The sequence below is a fragment of the Panthera onca genome, chromosome A1 (assembly GCF_046562875.1).
Source record: "Panthera onca isolate mPanOnc1 chromosome A1, mPanOnc1 haplotype 2, whole genome shotgun sequence".
NCBI lineage: Eukaryota > Metazoa > Chordata > Mammalia > Carnivora > Felidae > Panthera > Panthera onca.
In genome coordinates this window covers 140,696,884-140,716,185 of record NC_138339.1, presented here as the reverse complement: position 1 = coordinate 140,716,185, position 19,302 = coordinate 140,696,884, and the positions used below count along the sequence as shown (strand labels likewise).

Here is a 19,302-nt window from a genome sequence, read left to right as displayed (position 1 = left end):
TGGCTAGTTGGGCACAATGACCCTGGAAAAAAGAAAGACCCTTTCTCTGTCAGACTCAGGCTAAGCCAAGAAACTCTAAGCTCTAGATTTTCACCATCTTGTAGGTGAGGACATAGAACTGTTCCCCAAATGTAACACAGTTGGTGCTCACTAAAATTTTCAGAGGAGAGAAAGCCAATAGTCCCACTGTGCAGCTGAAGGGCTGGGTGTCCACCATTTTGGAGACAATGTGTTAGTGCGGCTAGGAAGAGAGTATTTATGTCGGTTACTGCTGTAAAATCATTTCCTTAAGAAAGCTGAAGAAAGATACACTTAGAGAAGAAAAAGATGAGGGAACAATTGCTAAATACAAGGGGTGTTTTGAGGAGAGTAATGCAGAAGTGGTCTTTTTTCAGAAAGCGTAATGAAATTTAAACCTATTCTCACAGTATGGGACTAAAGATAGAGCCTGCTGAGTAAGAGACAGACCTTAGCAAGGAGCAGCTGCAACACCAAAAAAAAAAAAAAAAAAAAAAAAAAAAAAAAGTACTGCTAAGGCCATTCTTGGGTGATGAGGCATTGGAAGCAGAGTATATTGGGGGTGGCTTACCAGAGGAATTGAGCATGTCTACCCAGTGTTGAATGTAGTATGAAGGTTGAGAAATTTTTTTTTAATGTTTATTTGTTTTGATAGAGATTGAGAGTGAGCAGGAGAGGGGCATAGGGAGAGGGAGGCACAGAACCCGAAGCAGGCTCCAGGCTCTGAGCTGTCAGCACAGAGCCCAACACGGGGCTTGAACTCATGAGCCTTGAAATAATGACCTGAGCTGAAGTCAAGCACTTAACCCACTGAGCCACGCAGGCGCCCAGAGAAACTGGTCATTTAATACCCTTCAACTATAAGAAGAATCTCTCCAATTTTATGAGGCATTCAAAGAAAAGACAAAAGAATTTACATTTATGTCAGGCTATTTATCAGTTTTTGTGGGATATGACTAGTACTGTTGCGTAGTCCCCACTCTCTTTGTAGGAAGCGTTGTGGTAACTTGACAATAGGTATTGTTCATGTTTGTGCAGACGATCCATTAGAAAAGCCTCAAATACCTAATTAGTAGTTAAGACCTTTTAAATATATTAGTCTCTTCCCAAATTCTCTTTATAATGATTCTCTAATAATTAATTTCTGTGGCTGTGATTAAATTATTACTGAAAATCAGGGATAATTTAGAAATTACAAATAAACAGGGAGTAGACTCTTCCCTGCAAAGAATACATGAGGGGATGTAGGCAGCCCTCATTGTCCTGATAGGTAAAATCTCTTCTAGATCTTTAAAAAAATTTTTTTATTTAACATTTTTTGTTTATTTTTGAGAGACAGAGCATGAGCAGGAGAGGGGCAGAGAGAGAGAGGGAGACACAGTATCGGAAGTAGGCTCCGGCACAGAGCCTGATGTGGGGCTGGAACCCATGAGCCATGAGATCATGACCTGAGCCAAAACTGGACGCTTAGCTGACTGAGACACCCAGGCGCCCAACTTTTATATATGTTTTAGAAGACTTCTTTCTTACAGCATATATCAAAGTAATATCGCATATAATCCTCAAAATTAAGTCTGTGTATTACAATTTATCTCTGAGGTCCTAACATTTGTCTTCCAACTCGTTATAACTTTCTCAATAAATTTTAGATAAATCACACCTTAATTCAATATTAAATCCTGTAATAAATCCTTGTTAAATGGTAGTGCTGTATTGGAATTTCTGATATTAATCTAGTCAAAACCTGCAGGAAATATATTTCTATGCTAAGGAGATGAACTTACAGTGAGGGACATAATATTCTTTTTAGGATTTTGATTTTGTGATGGAAAAAATAAAGAAGTTTCAGTCTCTATAAAATGGAGGCCAGAGACTGAACACAAACACAGTGCAGCCAACTTGCTGAATAAATTCATAAAATCAGTCTAATGCATTCTTCAGTAGGTCTAACTTGACAAAGCCCTAATTATACTGACACCCTTAATGCCCAAATCAGAATCCTGCTAGACTGGTTAAACAAATATCTGAGTTTTGTATTCAGTGGGATACATGATCCATGAAAAGGACCATAGCATATCATGTCCAAGACCTTGAGGCTTAGATTATGTATCCATTTTCATATAAGTTTAGTGTATGCTTTAGCTTTTAAATGTAGCACTGGGGCATCTGGGTGGCTCAGTGTGTTAAGCATCTGACTCTTGGTTTCAGCTCACGTCATGATCTCACAGTTTCATGAGTTCGAATCCCATGTTAGGCTCTGCGTGAGCAGCACAGAGCCTGCTTGGGATTCTGTCTGTCTCTCTCTCTTTCTGCCCTTCCCCCACTTGTATTGTCTCTGACTCTCAAAATAAATAGACTTAAAAAATTAAAAAAAGAATGTAACACCAATTGCATTTCTTCCCTCATTAAATGTTATCATTTATTATAGTACATTTATCCCAAGATGGCTTGGCCTATGGTCGACAATTGTAATTCACAATTAAAAATTAAGATTTCTGACTTTCAATTTTCATTGTACTCTCATTGGAATACTATCACATGAGGCATTTGAATCAATAGGCTTTTAATATCTCAGTGTTATATTTCTGTGGACAAAAAATATTCTGGAAACGATGCAGACTTCTTATAGAAAAGAGTCAAACAGCATCACACTCTGTTATTCCTTTTAGTTTTATCTATTTATATCTGGAAATTAACTGCAACAAATGAAAGTTACAAATAGAAAGATTCTGAAAACATCATATCAGAACCTGACAAATTTACAGAGTTCAGCTTTACACTGAGGCTGTGCCAATGTGTTTAATTGATGTTTCTAACTAGTCACAGAGCTCTTTTATTTAAATGTATTCCACCACTTTGGTAAGCAGTTTATGTAAAAGGAAAACCATTCTTTATTTTGATAGTATATGTATTCATTTTTAAATGTTCTCTTCTAAACTAGTTTATTTTCTCTTAATGAATTGGCTCTTGACTTTTGAGTCTGGGACTGTGTCATCATATTTAGGTGGAAAATATGTATCTATATGGACTGACTCCTCTCTGCAAACCCACACTTCTTTGACCTTCTTCTACATTAGAGATATATGCAAATTTTATATCTATATTTGTATACAGGTAATACATAATATGTAATATATATGATATATGTGATATATACATGTATCATTATAAATTTATATACACACATATGCATATATTGGTAGATGATAAAACACATCTAATGAGTAAGAATGAGTGAAGTGGTTTAGGTTTTTAAATTTTATTTATTTATTTATTAGAGAGAGAGAGAAAGAATGAGCAGAAGAGGGGCGGGGGGGGGGGGGAGAGTATCTTAAGCAGACTCCTCAACTAGTGCAGAGCCCGAAGTGGGGCTCGATCCCATGACCCTGGCATCACAACCTGAGCTGAAATCAAGAGACAGACACTTAACCAACTAAACCAACCAGGCGCCCCTAGTTCAGGTTTCTTTAGATAAAATATTTTGTTCAGTATTTGGAGTCATGTGACTCTAGATACAAAACTTGCTGTAAGGCACATGTTCTAGGAAACAGATTTAGGCGAATATAAATCAAACCTTTTCGATAGTAGAATGTTGGAATTCTATTCATTCTTTTACTCTTGGGGAGTAAAATAGGAGGGAAATAGAGTGAAGGCTCAAAGCATAATTTAGGTATTTTTACCTTGGTGATATTTTTACCCAGAATTATACTCTTACCTTTTTCTTTGCCATTGACTAAGTAATTCAGACACCAGAAACAGACATAGCCTTTCATAGAACTGCTTGGTCCGCCTTTGAGGAAAGTGCTAATTCTCCCTGACCTGATAACCCCTGACTAACTGCAGTGTTAAACAGCCCACATCCACGAACAGGAGAATTAGCTTCTTTGGGTCAAAACACATTTAAATTCATTGAGATGTAATATCCTTTCCGGTTTATAAATGAGAAATGTTTAACTAATTAAGGGATATCATTGCCATGTCATCCTTCACTGTTTGAAAATGACAAACTAGGGAAGTTAATCATAATGCAATCAGTGATGGTTGGTTTCATCTTGTATTAGTGAGACATAATGCAAATCAGTGAGGATCCAAGAGAAGTTAATGAAAGAATTCCACTTAACAAGGGAAAGAAATGAAAGACAGCTCCTTAAATATTCATTTCAAAGTAACCAAGCTAAAAACTATTTTTGCTACTTTAGCTCAACATACTCATAATAATAATAACCGCCATTTATTCTGACCTTCTATGCTAGTCACAGTGCAAGACAATGGTGATATTACCATATTTAATCCTCATGACAGTCTAATAAATTGAATGATTTTATCACCATTTACATACGAGGACAATAAATCTTGAGGAGCTAAATTACTTACCCAAGATCATCCAACAATAAGTGGCAGAGAAAAAAATAGAAACAGATCTCTGACTTCCAACAGATACTCTGTGACTTTGCCATCTAATACTTCGTTCGTCATCTTTCCTTTATCCTTTTTCTCCTCTACTCTAGCTCATTTTCTGCTTGTGGATCCAGAAGGTCAATAGTGTGGAAGGCCTGTCCCACTTGGTATTTTCTGCTCCTGCTATTGCTTATAAAATGTATTTCCCTAAATACAGGGAGGGCTAGAACAATTCATTCATTCATTCATTCATTCATTTATTCAGCAGTCATGTGTCGATCATCCATTCTGTGCCGGGTACTCTGTTTAAGTGCCAATGATAAAATAATGAATAAATAAATTATCTAAGAAGGAAATAATTATAATTACATTAATTTAAGATTATATAGTTTTGTGTTGTGAAAACAATTTTCCCATTTGCTTTGCTCTAAGTGTCATTACCACAGAAATATTTGTATTCAAATATTTTGGCAAATCTTTTGGCTGGAAGAAATTTCCCTCAGTGTGTTTGCATTCTGATAATCTTATATTTTGGTTACAAGATAATTTCAGATTGTCTCCAGTCAGTATGATTTCTGTGTTAAATAAATTACTCGAAAGAATCTCTGAACTCCTTAATCTGTTAGTACTTCTGCAAAGACTGAACTTGCCGGATGTAATTTTGTAATTACCAACTGTATTTGTCAAAGATGCCTCATCACATGCTTCAGTTTAAGGGGCGGGGGTGGGGGGGAGGCAAGACTTCATCACTCCCTGCCCTGGTATACTTTCCTGAACTACCTTGAGAGAAAAGTACACCGCAAGAGTGGAAATAAAATGCAAAGCTCATGCAACAAATGTACAGTTCAGTATACTGTAGGTCCTTAGAATAATAATCAAACTGGAGACCATCCCTACCCCATTTTCTAGTGTAGAATCATTATCCTTTTGTGTATGGACCTTCTTTTTCAAAGTAATCCCATATTGATGGGCTATGTTCTTGTCTTTTGTCAATTTGAACCTTTGATAATCATTTGAATGATTGGTTCAGGCATACTGAACGTACTTCTCATAACCACACTATGTCTTTAGGTCACTGTCAAATATGAGATACAGTGGCATAGCCAGCACATATTTAAAATAATAGTGGGGTGTCTGGGTGGCTCAGGGAGTTAGTCATCTGACTCCGGATTTTGTATCAGGTCATGATCTTGAGGTTCTTGGGTTCAAGCCCTGTATCAGGCTCTGTGCTGAAGCACGGAATCTGCTTGGATTCTCTCTTTTCTCTCCCTCTCTCTCTGCCCCCTCCCCTGCACTGTGCACGCTCTCTCTCTCTTTCTCTCAAAAATAAATAAACATTAAAAAAAGAAAAAATAAATAAAATTATAATATCAAGTTAAGACTATGGTGATAAATAGAAGAAAAAAATGGTTTGCAACTTCTTCAATTGAGTAATGTAGTTATTAAACAGTAAGATGCAGTGATATTTGGAAAATTTTATCACTCTCTGGGTCTGTTAATCAAGTTACATGCTCACATATTCATATTTTTATGAGCACTTGTTTTATTTGGCTTACAATCTCAGAATAATTTTCCTACATCTTAAAAATTATAACCTGGAAAAGAAATTTATAATAGTGGCTGGTTGTTTTAATTGTGTCCTTAGAATTTTGTATCAGAAATGTTTATTTCTACTTTGTTCCTGTTTTTCATCTGTTGAAGTAAAAATACACAGCCTTTCACTTACTAGTTTAGATTGTCAGAAATATGCAGTCAGCTGCAAGGCATATTTTACAGAGACCCCTGGATAATTTTCAAAATGGTGAAAAGCAAACCAAAAAAATGAAGAAATTTCAAGAATACACAAGTTTGAAGTTTCCGGTGTAGTTCTAGACTGTAAATTAAAACTTTACAATTGACAATATTATGTTTGGATTTAAAAACTCCAGAAGTTTTCTTTCATTTGCTTTAATGTAGTGTTTGTTCTCTCTCATCTCTGGTTTCATAAAATTACGTTGTTCTAAATCTGGGGAATGTTAGATTTTAGAATTCAACTGTCTTCTTGAATTCATATACCTAATTTTGTTTTATAATTGTATTAGTTTTCAATGCTGCTGTCACAGATTAGTACAAACTTGGTAGCTTCAAATAGTATATGCTTATTTTCTCATAGTTCTGTAAGTTAGAAGTCTGGTGGGCATAGCTATTGTTTCTGATCTGGGTCTTACAAGTCCAAAATCAAGGCACTAATCATCCTGGGCTCTCATCTAGAAGTTTCCAGGGTCATTCAGGTTGTTGGCAGAAAATGTTGAATGCACTTGAAGGGCATTGATCTCATCTCCTTGTGTCTGTCAGATGGGAGCTGCCCTTGACTCCTAGAGATCTCTCTCTCCCTTCACTGTACATGGGTCTATGTGCTGGTGATGGCACATCTACTGTTTCTCCCTCTTGGAATCTTTCTCACATCCCTTCCTGCCACATATCATTTATTCTCAGACAAAGTTCTTTGTTTTTTAATGGCTCATGCAATTAGTTTAGGTCCACCTGGATAATCTAAAATATCTCTATGTTTTAAATTCAGTAATCTTAATTGCATGTGCAAAGTCCTTTTTTTCCAGGGCACCTGGGTAGTTCAGTCACTTGGGCATCCCACTTCGGCTCAAGTCATGATTTCACGGCTCATGAGTTCGAGCCTTGCATCAGGCTCTGTACTGATAGTTCAGAGCCTGAAGCCTGCTTTGGATTGTGTTTCTCCCTCTCTCTGCCCCTACCCTGCTCACTCTCTGTCTCTCTGTCTCTCTCTCTCTCTCTCAAAAATGAATCAACATCCAAGTCTTTTCTTCCAGAGAAAAATATATTCATGTTTTCTAGGAATAAGGGTATGGGCATCTTTGAAGATAATTAATCTACATACTATAACAGTGCCCTATTTTTTTTTACACCACTTAATATCCCTAAGATGGGATGAATTTTAAAATTAATATTATATCATAATGTTATATGCAGGAATTTTTCCTGCCATATATAATATACATATTGTATACATTACTGATTATTGTATATAACAATACATGTTCCCATGATTTGTTAGAATCTATGAAATGTAATTTATTTATGCTAGCCTTAAATATCATGTAAATACATAAGGAGCTACCAGAACTCATGAATTAAAAAAAAAAATCCCAATAAGAAATTAGATAGCTGACATGAGCAAACAACTCACAAAAAGAAATCTTAATGGAGAATACATGTACAAACACTTCAAGTATACTGGAAATCAAATAAATTTACCTTAAAAGAAGCTTCAGTACCTATCAAACTATAAAAATTTTGAGTGCATGATTTTTATTGTTCATGAAGGAAGTAGAGTACGTGGTAGAAAAAGTTATAGAAGCCAATTTTGTAATATATTTCATAAGATTAAACTCTTCAAATATAGTAACTCTAGGAATTTTTACCATGGAAATATTCAAAGACCTGCACAAAGATTTATATATTTATTTCATACACATACACATATAGCAATTTGATTTACAATAATGAAAAATTTAAAAAAATCCTATTGTCAATAAAAAAAAATAAACTAGTGGTTATATAAACACTTGCTTAAAAAGAGCACTTGCAGGGCCAGTAAAAGTAATGCTGTATCAGAATCTCTAAAGAGAGAGGAAAATCTGCATGAAATACCAAATGAGGAGAGTAGCTTATACAATGGTAGGTATAGTAGTTTTGAGGAAGAAAGAAAAAAAAACAAACAAGCATTGATTATCCATACCTTTTGCTAATTTAGGTAGAAAAAAGGGTCTCTTTTTTGTTCCCTGGCTGGTAACTCCACTCCCAATCTGAAATCTACCGTCTTCCAGACTTCCTTTCTCAGTCCCTGTTCCCCATTATTTCCTCTGATTTCTGCTTTTTTTTTTTTTTTTTTTTACATTCCCAACTTCCACTCCTGTCAGTATTTAACAATGCCTTAGTCACTGCAGGAAAATACATATATACATCCATAAGTGAATTTACAAACAAATTAATAAGACCCATGCTGTCCAAGTAGTGTGTGGGGAAATAGGTTCTACTTACATAAATGGGTTAGAAAAAAGCTTAGGGTGGAAAGCTGCCACCACGGGGTGAAAGCGCCCAAGGCTAGCTAAAGAGATATTGTAATGGGATCACGAGTAAAATTACTTTCCATCTGAACACCTTGTACCTTGATCACAAACTCCACTTGCCCACCCCCCCAGACCCTTTGCTTCTTACACACACAAGTTAATGATTACTACCTGATGTTTTTCTCTATGTTCATGTGTGTAAGATCTTGTTTTCTTCACATTCACTATGTGGGTAACGTCTTGTGAGCTCAATAAATACGGAGATGAAACCCCTGTTTGGGGCTCTTATCTCCTCCTGGACATTAGCCTTTCTTGTATTGAATTCTGCATCTGTTCTTTTGCTGGACAAGAGAGAACTCCAGACTCATAGTCTGCAACAGTAGTGCATCTTCTCTCCTTTTTTTTGATCATGGTTTAGAATTTATTTTTTACCTTCCGAGTTTTATCCTGTTTATTCTTCAGCTCGCTTCAGTTAATCGACAATAGTATGCATTTATTCAACAAATAGTTACTAACATCTTTTGAGGTCCAGTTCCATGTTTGCAAAATATGGATGTGACTTATACATAGGGCAATATATCTGCAGTAATGTTTGGAGATAGAAAATACATAAAAAGATAAGATACTGACAAGTACAATACAGAGGGTTAAAGTAGGTTTTTGCCACAGAAAGTGACTAAGACCTATTTTAACCCTCTATATTGTACTTGTCAGTATACTACAATTATCTGATTTTTTTTCCTCTTAAGGATTGGTGTGCCTGTGATGTGGAAATGGATTATGGAGGCAGAAGAGCTGCCAGGAAGCTCTTGTAGGATGTGGTAGTTATTGTAGTGGCCTGAGCAGGGATACAGAGAATTGCATTGACACAGCACATGTTTAAGAGACAGAGTTGCTTTTATGTTAAAGAGGAAGGGATGTGAATGATAGGGGTAAGGATGGCAGATCATGCTGGAACAACTGGAAAGATAACAGTCATCTTTTTCGAGATGCCTTTGGATTCTAACTTTACCATGTTTTTGAAATGGTTCTGGTAAAGGCCATTAATGTTCTTTTAAATTCTAAATCCAATTAAGAATTCTGAGTCCTTTCCTCTCTGGACCCCTCTGACCTTTTAGCACATAAAATTACTCTCTCCTTTGGTTTTATATCTCTACCATTTATCTCATTTTCCTTTATGAGTCTTCTGCTGCTTCTCAACCCTTAAATGTTGGGATTCTTTCCCCTAGAGTTTCTTCATTATTTGACCCACAGTGCCTTTTGAATATCAATGCTGAGAGCTTCTCATTTGTGTTCCCAACCCAGTTATAATTCTCCTGACAGCTCTATCTATATACCATACTACCTACTAAACACCAGTGATTTTAAGTGCTGGAAGCATTTCAATAACCCAAATTCTCTTTTTCTGTGTCCATATTGTGCTCTCTTTTTTATAATTCCTTATTTTAAGAATACCTCCACCATCCACAGTGGGCTTGTGGTAAATTTAATTATTAGTCTCTGTTGCCCACTGCCCTGGATTATTATATGTACACACCCTTGCCATGGCTTCATGGTGGGTACACTTCCCATTCATTGCCATATGACTTGCTTTCACCAGGACAGTGGTGGTATTTATGACACAATTTAAGGTTTAAAGGCTGTTGGATGGACTTCCTTATGACTTTCTGCCTTTCTTGATAAGAAGATGATGCTTCAGGTATATGTTGGTCCAACGAGGATGAGAGGTGGAGCAGACTTGGACCCAACGTGTAGTGTAGAGTCAAGCCCAGTTGTGCTTGGCTAGTGTAGAAACAGCAGCAATGGCATGAACAGGAAACAATTGTGTCTTGTTGTGCACCAGTGAGGTTTAGTGGCTCTTCTTTTGCCAAAGCCAAGTCATACTAAGCTCAAATGAGAGACATAGTAGTCATCCCTGACCCTTCTTCCTCTGTTGACAGTCACATGGAATAATATTTAAATCTTAACTGTTTTATTTTCTTGATAGCTCTTATAATTCTCATTACCTCTCTATGACCTAAAATCCATTACCATCTTTTGACTGAGCTACACTATATTTTATTACTGATTTCCTCCATGTTAGTATGGTCCTTTCCCAACCCCTTCTCATCATGCTTGCTAGAGTGATCTTTCTTAAAAGGCACACTGATCAAGTCCTTCTAGTATTTACAATTCTTCAGGAACCACCCATAACCAAACTGAAAGAATAAAATCCCAATTACATCGCTCACCCTGATTCTCATAATCTGGCCTTTGTCCACCTCTGCACCCTTATTTCTTACACTGTCCCTCATCTGTACCTTGAACTCCTGTACCACCCTGCTCATTTTCATTTCATTTCATTTCATTTCATTTCATTTCTTTAATGTTTATTTGTTTTTGAGAGAGAGACAGACAGAGCACAAGTGGAGGAGGGGCAGAGAGAAAGTGAGAGACAGAATTCCAAGCAGACTCTAGGCTCTGAGCTGTCAGCACAGAGCCCAACACGGAGCTCGAACTCATGGACCATGAGGTCACAACCTGAGCCGGAATCAAGAGTCAGATGCTCAACCAACCAAGCCACCCACGAACCCCATCACTTTCATTTTAAAGCGATTTCATATGTTCCTTACATCTTTACACATTTTCACCCCTATTTCCATCTCATGCCTATTTAATCCTTACCTTTCCTTCAATTTCAAATACTACTTTATCCACATGGTTCCTCCATGTGCCTCACCTTGTCCATCTTTATTTAGGCGTCCTGTGTTGGGTGTGCATCCATGGTCATCTGCGGTTGCTTCTATCGGCGCCTATGAGAATAACTGGTTAATTCCTATTTGCTCTTAAAATTTACTTCAGGTGAATTTTCTATATTTTGCTAATTTTTTAATTTGCTTTTTAACCAGCAAATAAGTTTCTTAGGGCCATTACTGATTCTTTTATCTCTGTATTTTGAGATGATTCTTAACACTTCATAAATATAATGGTGGAAAAAAGGAAAGGGGAAGAGGGGAGGGAGGAGGAGAAAAAAGAGAAGGAAAAGAAAAAAGAAGACGGAGGGAAGATGGAGGAGAGGAAGAAAGAAGGAAAGGAATTTTGGGGAGCGAGAACTGTAGCCCAGAAAATTTTCTTGTCACTTAGGAAAAAACTGATGACAATAAAGGTCATCTTCTTCTTAAGCAGTACTTTTCCTTCTCTGCCACAATGATTATGCAGTAAACATTTCTAAAAGAGCATCACTTTCAGTGATTGCAAACTTTCAAGATATATATAAAATATGTATGTAATTATCTCTCTCTATATATCTAATAATAATATCTAATGAATAACTATGATTGTTAGGCCTCTGTTTTAAGAAAAGTCATTTGATAGAGCCATATCTTTTTTTTAATAAGAGAAGTAGAAATTATTCTGAATATCTGCGTTTACTGCATTCTAAGTGGGAGACAATTCAGTAATTCTGAAAAGTATCAGTGAAAACAAGTAAGGATTATATGTGGGCAAGTCACTACTTAGGCAAATCCTCTTATAATACAAAGACTCACATCCTCATTACCTGTTCATATTGAATAAAATTTAGATATCAAACCTAAGTAAGTTCCACAGTCCATCTCTTCTCTTGTCTTTTAAGTCCTCTTTCTTCTGATGAACTTTTGAAGACACGTGCTATTTGTTTTCATTAAGACTTTGTTTTATTTTTTATTTTACTTTTTATTATTTTTTGTTTTTTAAAAATATTTATTTTTTTTGGGGGGGGGGATCACAAGCAGGGGAGGGGCAGAGAGAGGGAGAAAGAGAATTCTAAGCTCAGAGCCTGACGTAGGGCTCCATCTCATGAACCATGAGATCATGGCCTGAGCCAAAATCAAGAGTCAGATGCTTAACTGACTGAGCCACCCAGGTGCCCCGAGACTTGGTTCTTCTAGAGCAGTTTTATGTTTGCAGCAGAACTGAGGGGATGGTAGGGAGATTTCTCAAGTACCCCCACCCCCTCATATGTGTAGCCTCCTCCCCCTTAGCAACATCTCCCACCAGAGCGTTCCTTTTGTTGCCATTGATGGATCTATGTCTACACATTACAATTACCCACAGTATGAGGTCCTACCTGTTTATATTCTACATGTTTATAACTGAGGCAGACTTTTCAATCTCTGCCTTAGTAGTTTACCTTTACTACATCTTATCGGTCAACTGTAACCTTAAAGCTTATCACTGCTTATGCTTAATTTTGGTGTGTGTGTGTGTGTTTGTGTGTGTGTGTGTGTGTGTGTGTGTGTCTGTGATATCTGTAGTGGTGTCCTGTAGTATTTACACATTCCTTGAAAGCAGAAATTATATGTTCCTCCCTCTGACTCTACCTTTGGTGTTCCTACCTCATTCCTCGTACATACAGGCTACTTAAATTAGCCATAAACAGAGAAAGATTTTATTTTATAGAAGAAAAGGTTGAAGTCTTGAAGGGCAAAATCTTTATGGTGTGTTAGTTAGAACCTGGAACTCAAATTTGGGACCCCTGTCTCACAATTCAATTCTGATGCCTCTGCAGGAGGTCTCCTCTATTAATTAGCTCTATTAATTAGCTCCTCTATTAGGTAGCGGTTGTCCTCTGTGAAATAGCCTAGAACACTTACAAAATTGTATTAATGTGAGGCTGTAAGTATGTAATGTAAACATTTCCCTTCAAGTTACTTCAAGGAAATGTCTTCACTCTACCTCATGGTAAGAGATGTAAGAAATGATTAAAGGCAGTATCTCTTGATGATCAGATAGCATTGCAAAAATAATTCATCTATTACATTTCTCTTGCCAGGGCAGCGTGATTTTTTTTTCCTACCCTATAATTAGGATTCTTTTCCTGACTCATTGGTGAGCATTATGGTGATGATGATGATAATAATGGCACTACCATATTATATGCTTCAGAGCTTTATGCATTTACCAGCACGTTTTGGTCCTTATCACACTGATCTTTACCATACTCAGAAAGACAGAATATACAAATATAATGTGCCACAAGGACAAGAGGGGCTGAGAACACAGAATCCCCTTGTTGCCCACTTACCTTTTGTTGCTACTTTACCCAAGGTATTTCTAGAAATATAATTTCTATACAGTTATTGTAGAAGATCTTACATTTTCACTCAGTCTTATGGACAAGCTGCTGTTTTTTTCCCTGGGAATTTTAAGTCACAATATTGGTTATAGTTTCTTTAAAACAGAGACCTGACCCTTAGAGGTAACAAGCTAGAATCAAATACTTTATAAGACTTGACAAGTCAGTATTAAATAGGGGTTGTACAATCCTATGTTCATTTCTTTCATGAAATACAGCGTTGAGGTGTGGAAAGCTCATAAATCAATATTTCTGCCCTATCCTTACCCACTCTCCTTTGCTACTCCTTTTACTGTTGACCTTGAAGTCACCAGAGTCCTATGAAAAGCCCTTGTCATCGTCACCTGGCTCTAAAGAGACTCCACCTGATTTTTGCCTTTCAAAACAGAGTTTGTGAGCATAGCAAAACTCTTAACTCTGGACCTGAAGATATAGGTGGTTATTCACTGTCTTCAGACTCACTTGATGATGGCTTCAGTACGTGTATGATGGTGAGGAGTAGGAGTGCTTAACTGTGTGGTTTGGTTGATTGAGTTATTTCTCCACAAGGTCTTTCCATGTTAGCATTCTAAAGTCTGAAGTGTAAATATTTTCATTACTGAAGACTCTGCAGGTTTGTGATTATGGCAACAGTGTTTTATTCTTTGTCCTTCAGTTACTTTTTGAGAGTCTGCTAATCCCAATTTACATACTGGTGAGTCAGGGAGAAATCTGGTTCTTTTATGGAAATGACTTAGGCTTCATAGCAAATAGCCAGAAAAGAGTGAAATAGTCTGCTTGTTATTTTTCTCAAGGGTATAATAGCATGATAAAAACTTTGGCATTTCAGCTGCAAAATTTCATTTAGAAAATGTGATTCCCTAAACCAGGCTAATCCAATCTTGACAATATCTGAAGAATGAGTGGTTTAGACTGGGCTGTTTAGGAAAAATGTTTCCGCTGGGTCTATTTATTGTACTTCATTGACTTTCTGTCTTGCCAAGTCATTTGGAATCTAACTATCCAGGAGATGATTCTCTTGACTAAAGAAAAAATATATATATATAATATCACATTCTACTTCTTATAACAATTGATTTGCTTATAATTAGCAAAAGTAAGCTGAAGACTTAAATGGGCGCTAAAGCTACAATATTAACAATTTCCATATTGAGCAAATGTAGAAAGAAAACATAATTTAAACTACCATTTTTTAAATGTGGAGTTTCAGCATTCCTTAAAGCAGTTAATATATGTTCTGAAGTTCCATTTTGAAAAACAAATAACATGAATCAACTACGACTTGGCTCCATGATCTGAAATAATGATCTCAGGTAGGAAATCAGTATTTCTATTCAGCCAGTTCAAAAGGTAATTTTTCAGTGTGTTATTGTAATGGAAACTTACAGCCTACTTATGATGAAAAATAACTTCAGAGTCTGATAAACTGTGTTGCAGTGTCAACTCTGCTTCTTGTTATCTCTGCAGTTTTAGGGTGCTTAAACCCTTTGAGTCTTGGTTTCTTCCATCATTTAAAAAAAAGCACTATTTCTAATTTCCAAGGATTTCCTATCATTTCAAGGTTGGAGCTTTGTGACATTTATTTGTTGGGTTTCTAACTGTAATTTAGAAGTGTAATTTTCTGCGTTCCCCAGGGTAAATTCACATCGAGAGTATTGTATCCCTGTTTCAGGAGGAAGATCTAAGAAGAACTTACCTTTGGATGAACTATTTTCAACTATGGCCTCTTAGGAGACTGTGGTCTCTGCCTGCTCTAATCCCAGTGAGGAGAACACCTGTCCCCCAGGTGTTGCTAACTGCTCATTGTCTTTTCCACAGGACCAGGCTGCAGCCAGGGCCCAGGTAAGAACACATTTTTTTTTTCTTTTAGCTTCTTAACTTACCCATCCTGGCTCCCTCCGTCTCTTTGTACTAACAGCACCCCCTCATTCCATTCCACTCAAAGCGGTGTGTCAAGCCCTGCTTCTCACATCCTAAGCAATATGTCATTAAAACTGATGAAAAAAAATACATATATGTTGTTATGTTATGTGTTATGGGAGCCCCGTACTTTGGTAGATAATGTAGCCAGTTCTGAATTTGATTTCTCGTTTTTTAAGTCGGTGGGTATCTAATTTTGGGTAGATTTATTAATCTCTTGAAGTTTATTTATCCTGAAGGAGGTAAAATATTTTTGCCTGGGCGGCCACCACTGATTTTGACAACATAAGACAGCAGATGTGAAGTTCTTTCTCTTTGTGTCCATTGCTTTCTGTTCCTTCTGCCCTGATCTTTGCTTTGTTCTAGTTTGCCTTGATGTTTATCCTTTTTTACCCTTTATTTTTTCATGGTCTTTTTTGGAATACTTTTCCTGTCTGTGAGGCCAGGGAGTCTGCCATAGGAGCTGACTGTGGGAGCATCTCTTATTTAGGATTCGTGGTATAATGGACTAAGTAATGTGTAGTGTTAAAATTGAAGGCATTGGGAAAATAATATTGGGTCATGTAAATCCAATGAATATAAAGAATCAAGCCCTGAAATTGGGATTAAGAAACACTGGATCCAGCAGGCAAATGGGGATACCGATTGGAAAGAAAGACCAAAGAAGAGGCTTCTGCTCTGTGTTAAGCTCGACTTGCTCTGGGAGTCATCTTACAGACTTGGGTTCTTTCCAAAGGTTCATGGACATTAGAAAAACTAAATCTTCTGATGGTCTGAGGTGAATACAGTAATTGCCTGGGGCAAACTTTATCAGCAGCTGGGGAGGACAAAAATGACCTGACTCAGTGAGAGGTTATTATAGAACAAAAGAATGCTAAGGATTAATGTCAATAGCAAGTAGAGGTATAGGACTTCAAGAAGACAGAGCAATGGTAGTGAAATACTAGTTAAATACCAGTGAAAATGAAAGAATGGTAGAAATCTTGGTAACCACTGCCCTACTAGATCAGTCCCAGGGGAAGGAGCATGTTGACATCAGCCCTGAGCTGTATGTGAGCATATTCTCAATAATTTTTATAAAGAACCACCAAAGAATGCAAGGTTAATTGGAAATGTCAGCAGTTTTTAAATTACTTCATCTTATTTTGTTTTATATGAGTTCTGAAAGCCATAGCAACTTCTTCTAGTGGCCATGGTTTTAATTTTTAATGTTTGTCTCTAAAGTATCCTAATAGATAACATTATGGAACTTCGGAATCAAACTCTCTGCCTCTACACTTGGCCTCCGTGCTCAGCTCTGCTTTTTGAGGACTGCATGTCTCAGCTGTGTGTGAGAGGCACAGAAGGCACATTTGTGTATCAGAGAATACATTTTTTTTTAATGTAACCTGGGTACTGTGCTATGAGACTGATGTTTATTATCTTACCAGATGTTCACTATTATAAAATAAATAGCTGACCCGTGTTTCAAACCTACGTGTTTAATTCCAAATCCTGGGCAGTGGTATTCCAGGTAGGTAATTTGAGGGTGGATCATTTTAAAAATACTGTAATATTCATCTCCCTACCCAAAGTCAGGTAAATTGAGGTCTTTTCAATCACCCTTACCGAAAATATCAATAAAGGTGATTTTAGAAATTTTGCTATTTTTATGGATCTCTAACATACCATCTAAATAAAAACATAAGCTTGTTCTGAAAATGCCTCTTTTGGACAGGTTCACTAGCCTCCCCTCTGTTACTTGGGTTATCATCTCTAAGCTTTACCCATTCAAAAACATGGAGGCTTCCATTCAACCATGCTTTATAGAAAAACACATCTGGGGTAAATGAAGAGAATTTTATCTGTATTGAAAAACATGAAAATTTATAATTACTGCCTTTGCTGACTCACTTTCATTATTTGGGCATGACATTTCTTTCTTAAGATTTCTATCTGCTCTGGATTTGACATAGTCACAGTATCTTCTGGGCTGACCTCTGGATTTTTCCTATTTTATACAAAAATGTCAATTCCAGTGTTCTTATGTGTCATATATTTAAATTTTTGGTCTTTAAAAGAGAACTAGTGAATTTCCAAACTAGGTCAATTTTAGAACTAGTTTGAAATAATTGGTAAAAAAAAAAAAAAAGGAATTAGGAAGTTATAAACCAAATTAGAAGCACATTTTTAATTTTGCTGCTCTAACCCTAGACATGGTTGGGTGGCTTACTAAGATTTTAAACTCAAGGGTCTACAGTATCAACTGTCCCATGGGGCCCGCAGGTGTAAATGAGTGAACTGTGTGTAGGAACACTATTGTAGAGTCCTAAGCTTGTCTGAGGGAGATAGAAATTGTCACTCAACATCATCTGCTTGTTGCTCTGAAAAATCAGGAATAGCGTGGCCACTTATCAAGGTAAACCAGAAATTCAGATTTTCTATGCATTTTTTTTGGTTAATAAATAGTGTGGGCCAAACAAAACTTCTCTGAGCTTCTCTAAATCAGACCAGTTTTTAATTTGTTTTGTTAAGCCAGTATATCCATGAGTGGGTTCTATGATTGTTGGTGCTAATTATCTGTTGCTTCATGATCTCACCTCAGTCTAGTGGGTGACTATAATTTACCTAGAATAGGGCCTTAGAATCTTTTCCTAATGAAGGTTGCTAACTAGGGATCCCCTGAAAAGTTAAGAAGAAACAAGAAATCTGATTAATGGCCCTATAGATTTTTGGAGAGTGAATAATACAGTATGGACCACAAAGTCATTTAATTTATGTGATAAATGCACATTAGTTTCCTGTAGTCAACTATTAAAGACAGGGAAGAAAACAGTGGGAAAGTAATCAAGATAAAAAAGAGAGGGGGGAAAAAGAATGGTCTTAGAGAAAATGGTGACAGTAAAAAGAATGCAAGTAAAAAGAAAGGGTAGATGATCTTCAAGTGAAGATCGAACGTCCTGAGCATTAGAAAAAAACTCTTTTTGTGGGGTGGCTTATCAGAGACAATTTTTGTGGTCCTGGCACTGGTTACGAGCGTGACCCCCATGACCATGGGCAAGTGATTTAAACTCTCTAAACCTCAGTTCTCTTCGGTATACAATTGGGATAATAGTGTCGTCTATATGATGGTGTTTTTTTAAGAAGCAAATCAGTTAATTATTTGTGAAGTCCCCAGAACAATGACTTAGGTGTTATAAGCAGTCAACAAATATTTTCATTATTATAATATTTAAAAATGAAGCTATAGTTGTTAGTGAAGAATTTACCTTGGTGAAAATCTTTAATGTGTTTCAGTGTTGTTTCAATTTGTTTCATATTTAAATAAAAACAGCTCTCCTCCCTCATGAGTTTCCAAAGACTTCTGAAGTTAAGAAAGGAATAATGTGGGGACACCTGGGTGGCTCAGTCAGTTAAGCGTCTGACTTCAGCTCAGGTCATGATCTCACGGTTCCTGAGTTTGAGCACCATGTCGGGCTCTGTGCTGACAGTTCAGAGCCTGGAGCCTGCTTCCAGTTCTGTCTCTGGCTCTTTCTGCCTCTACCCTGCTTGTGCTTTCTCTCTCTCTCTCTCTCTCTCTCTCTCTCTCTCTCTCTCTCTCTTTCTCTCTCAAAAATAAGATAAATACTAAAAAAAAAATTAAAAAAGAAAGGAATTGTGTGTGTGTGTGTGTGTGTTTAAGGTTTTCTACATGAGATTGGTCTGAAATCAGAATTTCACTAGTTTGTGGCATTGTGTCACTCTGATTTGGGCTTGTTCTTTCTGCAGAATTAATTTATTTATTCAATATCCTAACATAGGAACCAA

At 36.8% G+C, this 19,302-nt stretch overlaps 1 long non-coding RNA gene across 1 annotated transcript in view; it reads left to right on the top strand.

The window, feature by feature from the left end:
* LOC132681638 (uncharacterized) overlaps nucleotides 1–19,302 on the top strand; it is a 268,369-nt gene that overhangs the window by 105,974 nt on the left and 143,093 nt on the right. Inside the window, exon 3 of the long non-coding RNA XR_009611160.1 lies at nucleotides 15,269–15,438. This is a non-coding gene — a long non-coding RNA (uncharacterized LOC132681638). The remainder of the gene's footprint in view (nucleotides 1–15,268; nucleotides 15,439–19,302) is intronic.